A 6,790-nucleotide genomic window follows, 5' to 3' on the forward strand; every position below is an offset into this window, starting at 1 on the left:
TATATATATATATATTTATTTATTTATTTATTATTATTATTATTATTTTTTATATCCAACACTTACATGATAATTTAGTCTTTCAACGAGAGAAAAAATAATTTTGATAGGAGATATGTCTTCATTAGTTGATTGATGGCTTATCTTTTAGCTACCACTGAAATATGGATAAGAAAACCAGAGAATTTAGTGGTGGATGTAGATATTGACTCATTGTTATTAAATTATTGTTAGTCCAAATATTATTTATTTTCATTTTGCTCTCATTTACTCTCTTATGAATCCAAAATATCAACAAATGATCTTTTTCCTTTTAGTTTTTTTATTTTTTTCCACACTATTATGAAATGGGGCTAGGAAAAATGAAAAAAAAAAAATCCATCATTATAGCAATGATGATGTGGCATATAAATTTATTTTTGATTTTAAAAAAAATCAAATTAGCAATGGAAAATTTCTCTCTAAATGTCCCTTGCCAAAAAAAAATATTGTCACAAGATGATTCAAAAATATTAAACCACTTTATATAAATATAAGTATGTATGAACAAAATATGTACACAAAAAAATAAAAATAAATATACCAATCTTGGGAATCAGCCTAGTTCTTACCTTTTCTTTTTAAATCTAACCACTAAAGTGGAGTTTCTAGTAATATCTAAAAATAAATAAGCAAAAATACAAACATTTCATGTACCTTGTAATCTGGTCGTCTATCATTCAAGTACTTCGGAGTTGTTTTCTCTTTTCATTTTTTTTTTTTTATACACAGGTGTCTACCTTACAACGACTAATTTTGGGATCTACGATCCAATCCCTCTTCACGCAGACCAAGTAAACTGCGAATTGTGCCACAAACTGGCCAGGGTCCAAAAGCCCCCCAACTGAACTGTTAAAATGTCGAGCGAGTCAAACCCATGTATGTGCCTTGTCTTCCAAGGGACTCTTACCTTCCAAGAAATATTCTGCCTTTCAGGAGAAAGCCTTGCCTTTTAAGAGTCTCATGAATCGAACCCGCGGCCTCTGAACTACCCGCCTTGAGAAACTCCGTTCTTTGCCAATTGGAATGTGCTCCGTGGGCAAGTGTATGCTCTTTTCATTGTTTCCATTATTGGTTTTAAGTGTATGCCACTCGCTTTCAAAATTTCCAATATGTATGTCCTCAAAAAATGTCTGGAATAAAAGCTTTAAATGTCCCCAAATTTTTCAATCGAACATATGCCAGATGGTATCTATGACAATCGTGGAAATAAATTAGAGCATGTTTGATTAAGTTTAAAAATTATTTTTCATTAACTTAATTTTTGAAAAACCAAATTTTGACAATAATTTTTATTTTTAAATTACATGTGACAAAGGAAAACATAAAAGTAATTTTTACTTGTTATTAGCATATGAATGTAGTTTTTAAAAAAAAAAATTACATTGACATGCTCACATGATGCAAATATATTTATGCTATATTTGTTATTTGTTGTACCATATTTCAATTTGTACCAAGGCCATAAATCTTAGCTAATTATAGCATATACCAATTTTTTTACTTGTATTTTTATCATCAACATTCTATTAATTAGCATATCATGTATTATAAAAAGGCCGTTCGAAATGGTTTTTTTAAATCATATTTTTAAATAATAAATAAAAGAGTGAAACATAATATTTATTTCCTCATTTTGAATAACAATTTTTTTTTTTAACTGAAATCATCATCAAATACAAGATTTGTTAATTTATAGAAGGTTGAAGATAAAAATTTAACAAAAATAAAAACTATCGACACAAGCGTTTAAGGAGCAAATATTGAAGACCTTAAGTCCAACTAAAATATGGTGCTACTAATAAAAATTGTTGTGTGAATATACTTGCATTTAACAATAAGAATGTATTAAAAAAGTTCAGAACAAGGTCATTCCCCATTTAAAAATTTTTAAAAGGTTATTTCTTTTCTTAATATTAATAGGCATCCTTGTTAGTAAAAGTGGAAATTACAAAAACTACCACATTCAAAAATCTCATTTCATAAATCATATGTTATGTTTAATATTTCAAAAGTAGATCGTTTTGTTAAGTAATTAATATATAATTTCATCTTTCTTCTCCTTCACTTCTCTCTCCCTATATTCTCACATCTCTTTCTTTGCCGAAAAGGATCCGCCAGAGTAAAGTCCCTAGAAGTCGTCGGAATGAAGCTGCACAAAGCAGCCTGACACCACCGTCACCATCATAGGTCTCTTCATGGCCAAGCCACGTGATGCCTCGTTATCTCTCCTCATTCTACTCCGACAGACACCGCATGTAGACCACCGCTCCTCGTTCTACTCATATGAACACATCCTTGTTGTATGTCGTGCCATCTCGTTACCGCTTCATGGCCAAGTCGCGCATGAGATCTGTCGGCACAGGCCACCGCTATGAGAAGCAAAGCAGATCTTACAGATCTAACCTTGTTTTTATTTATTGTTGTGGATGTGATGAGACCATGGTGGGTGTGGTCGTGCTCAGTAGTGTGCAGCAGCGGTGATGGTGATGGTGAGATGTCGATGAACAAATTGTGTCTGAAATTTTTTTGAATTGCGACCATAAAATAATTTTTGATATAAAATTTTTTCTTATTTGTGATTGAAAAATACTATGCGTCTCATTAAATTGTTAATTTGTGATCAAATTCTATAGATCTATAATTTTAATATATTTAATTAATAAAATATATAACTAATTAATTAAATCATAAATAAAATTTAATAAATATATGATTTTTGAAATTTAAAATTTTTATTTTTAATTTTAAAATAAGTAATACTTAATCTCTTAATTATGAAATTTTCCCTTAATAAAAAAGGGCTTGACGTTGCAATGGGCACAAAAATTCGGCCTGGATTTTGGTGCAGCCTACACCTTTATCGCTGGCCCACGGAAATAGTGCAAATTGGTGGCCAATCACCCAACTTTTTATAAAGTGAAAATTACACAAACAGCCTGTGATGGGGCACAAAAAGAGTTAGTGCTCCTATTCTATGAACTGTCACTTACAGCATCAATTCGGATAAATTTTACTTACTGAAAACTACCTTTACCTTGACTTTGTGCTCTACGGTTTTCATTTGTTAAATTTGCATTCACACACGTGTCGAGCATTGGTAGAGGAGAGCGAGAAAACAATAAAAATTCATCCTTGAAAATATCTCGAAATGGTTGATTGAGGATATTTTTTTCTTTTCAAGAGTTTTTTTTTTTAAATCAATACATTTTTTTATTTTTTTTATTTTTAATTCTTAGTTAGGAGTGACAATCTTGATCCTTAAGATCAGGGTCGAGATCTCGTTCGAGAATTTTGATCTTGGTCAAAAGTATCTGAGCTAAAGTGTGAGACTTTTTTTATTTTAAGTTGAATAAAGATCTCCTTTTTTAATATATTTATTCTACATTTTTCTGTGATTTTCATTTTCGTTAAATTTTATATTTTTGAAAAATGATGAAAATAACAATTGTCATCTTATCTAGCTAGTGTCTAAAGGGCCAGATAAGGTCTCAAATATTGATAGCTCCTATACTCATCCTAGCATGGTGCCCTTCTACTGGCACTAAGCACCCTAAGGATGTCGCTTGCCAATAGGATATTAGTAATGAGATGAAGCTGGATTTTTGTGTTTATTTAGAAGCTGGGTTTTTGGATTATTTTGTGATTTTATTGTAACGTGGGTAGTGAATGGTGAAAATTAGACTATTATTTAATTTTTCATGTAGTGTTATTATTAAGTGACTGGATAGGAGAAGTCTTGAATCTTGACCTCATTGTTTCCATTTCTATTCCCACTAAACAAGTTAAGAAAGATATACACAAGAGGGGTTTTAGAACCATGCGAGGGAGCAATCCCATTTTTCACCTAAAGAGAGTTATTTTAGTCACCAACATTGGCATAAAACAGTAGGAGGTCGAGAATTTGTGTCGAAACTTGGGCTCTTCAATGGCGATATAAAGAAATGTTCTTCACCAGAGACTCTCAGAAGCTTTCGGCACAAGGGGGAGGGTGTGCATCTCGAGAACAAGCAAGACGGATCGAAATGCTGCTTCCGTACTAATAAATCTTTTAGTTTTTTCATTTCCTGCCTAGCAAAGGTGTGATTATCTGAAGTGGATAAGTTGGAGTTTTCTAGTTTTGTTGTTTGTTTGAACTATGATGTATATCTGTTTGAGGAAGAAGAAGATTGAGTTATTTGTTCAAACGTTTGTGTGAAAATCAACTTCGACACTAGTAAATTTTACGGAATATGTTGCGTATTGTAGCACCTGTCCTACCCACCCGGGCCAATGGCCCACTCATCCTGATCCACGTGACGTTCCTGCCGAGGTGGCACACATTGTCGAGGTGGGCTACATCCGAACTGCTTCGAGCCGAGGTCCATCCGCCGAGGCTCCACGATCCGACGTACTCTGCCGAAGTCCGACTACCGAGCCCCATGACCAAAAACATGGAACCCGTTAAATTTGGCTGAGGTCCTCAGGTGGAAGTATCTGTCAAATGATCGAAGCCCCGAAACTGATGCACGAGCCTCTTAACCACAAGGAGCTTCCTCCACTGTTACTTTTTCCAAGAGATCGCCTGCTCAGAGATCTTATTCGAATGACTGATGGAACGTTTGTCACAAGCATAAATGTTAAGTCTTGTCACTAGTATAAAGGACCTGCGCAAGCAATAAATACGCCGTAAGCTAGCAAGTCAAGTCCCATACCTAAGAACAGACGTTTGAACTAAAGAGATGAGGCCACGTGCCATTTCATCCAAGGGCTCCCATTTCATATGTATCACTATAAATACTCTCATTGTGTAATGTCAAAGACTAATGCAAGAATCAATACTAAAGACCATATTACTCAACTCTCTCTCAGTTACTTGCAAGACACACATCGAGTTTATACACTTTTACATATACATTCACGAGCACCGGTTGGTAATTATTGTACAATCGGATTACAAACAATCCGTCGGATTCCGAACGTCACCGTCCCGCGTCGTTGGGCTACTCCCACGCCCCTTTAAATCGCTCGTTTTAGACCGTCCACGTGTCTTAGCGTGTTGGACATTCGCCCACGCAAGCGCGGGTGGGACCAGCATCTGTTGGCGCACTTTTTGGGGTCAACAGATTAGCGCCGTCTGTGGGAAACCATACCATAACCACGAGCGACCTTGTGGTAGAAGCTTACTGAAAAACATTTGGGCAACCCCCCTTGAAAAAGGATTTGTTCTTGAAAAAGAACAGGAGGAACCCCTATCACTTAGAGAAATTTAAGTTTGATAAAAGAAAAATGAGTTCTAACGAAGATACTCCCCCAAGGAGGGTAAGAGAAAGCACGAATGTGCCTCCCCAGCCTACTGTCCCAGCAGCTCGGACGAGGCTTCACCACCACCAAAGGAGAGGTGGGATGCGCGCAACAGCATGACTATCAAGAGAAATGGCTACCATGGCAGCCAACATGAGGGATATAGCCAACCAAAACTTGGCCATGAGAGAGCTCATGGCCCAAATGCAAGGCCAGGGAGGCTTCCCCATTCCTCCATATGCCCCCCACGGGCACTATCAGCAAGAGGACGAGGTCCAGAGTCATAGGGCCGCCTCGCCAGACTATGGCCGGGGTGAAAGCCCATTCGAGAGGGAAGTGGGAGTCGATATTTCCTCCAACTATGCATCTGGCCGACCCACCGAGGTCCAAATGAGCCATGATAACTTTCCACCTCCATATGAGCAAGACCCAAGACATAGGAGAGCAGGAAGTGTTTTTGACAGAATCAGCTCTGTCGAACCGAGACCCAGTCAACAGCAGGCTCAGCAGCCTCGGACGAGGCCACAGCCTCCACCTCAGATGCCCCAGTAGCCGGAGAGAAGGCATGAAAGTGCCCCCCACGCTGTCCCGCCTAGAAGTAGGCCGCAAAGGAGGGAGGAAGAGGCTAGGAATCGGCCCAGACCCTCTCACCAACGACCGAGGTACGAGGCCGAAGACTACGATTCTGATGAGCAGCAGAGGTCCTGTGACTTGGACGATGATGACGAGAACCTGCCATTCTCAAGAGAACTAAGAAATGCCCAGGTCCCGAGCCACTATGTCATGCCAAAAATACAAAAGTATGATGGGAGAGGTGACCTAGAAAAGCACCTCAATGCTTACAAAACTCACATGAGCCCGAGGGGCGCCACCCCAGCCGTGAAGTGCAAAGCATTCCATTTAACTCTCAGTGGAGAGGCTGAAATCTGGTATAGTAGGCTACCACCTGGAAGCATCCGAAGCTGGCCCGAGTTCAAGACTACCTTCTTGAAGAGGTTTACAGTGAGCAAGGAAGGAGAGGCCCCCATCCAGCGTCTCCAAGACATGAGACAGGCACATGGCGAGTCCCTGAAAAGCTTCCTATCTCGCTTCACCGACGAGATGACCTACTGCGTACAAGTCACCGACAGAGAAGCACTATCTGCATTGAGAGGAGGCTTGAACATGAACACCCTATTCTGGAGGGATGTGCAGAATCAAGACCCCACCACCTATGACGCCCTTCTAGAGATGATGAGAAGAGAGATAATCAATGAAGAATTGATCGAGCATAGGAACAGGGCAAGCAGAGGCCTCCCACCTCCTCAAAGACAGCGAGGTAGGGGACCGACCTCCCACCTCATGGACTACCAAATGAACCAGGCCGAAAATGAGAACTCCGGCCAAGCTCTGGCCATCACAACTCTGAACGCGGTTCCTACCTTGGCATATGAGGATGTTAACCCAACTGCTGACCCACATCAGATGG

This window comes from Olea europaea, chromosome 10, assembly GCF_002742605.1.
Source record: "Olea europaea var. sylvestris chromosome 10, O_europaea_v1, whole genome shotgun sequence".
In the NCBI taxonomy this organism is placed as follows: Eukaryota; Viridiplantae; Streptophyta; class Magnoliopsida; order Lamiales; family Oleaceae; genus Olea; species Olea europaea.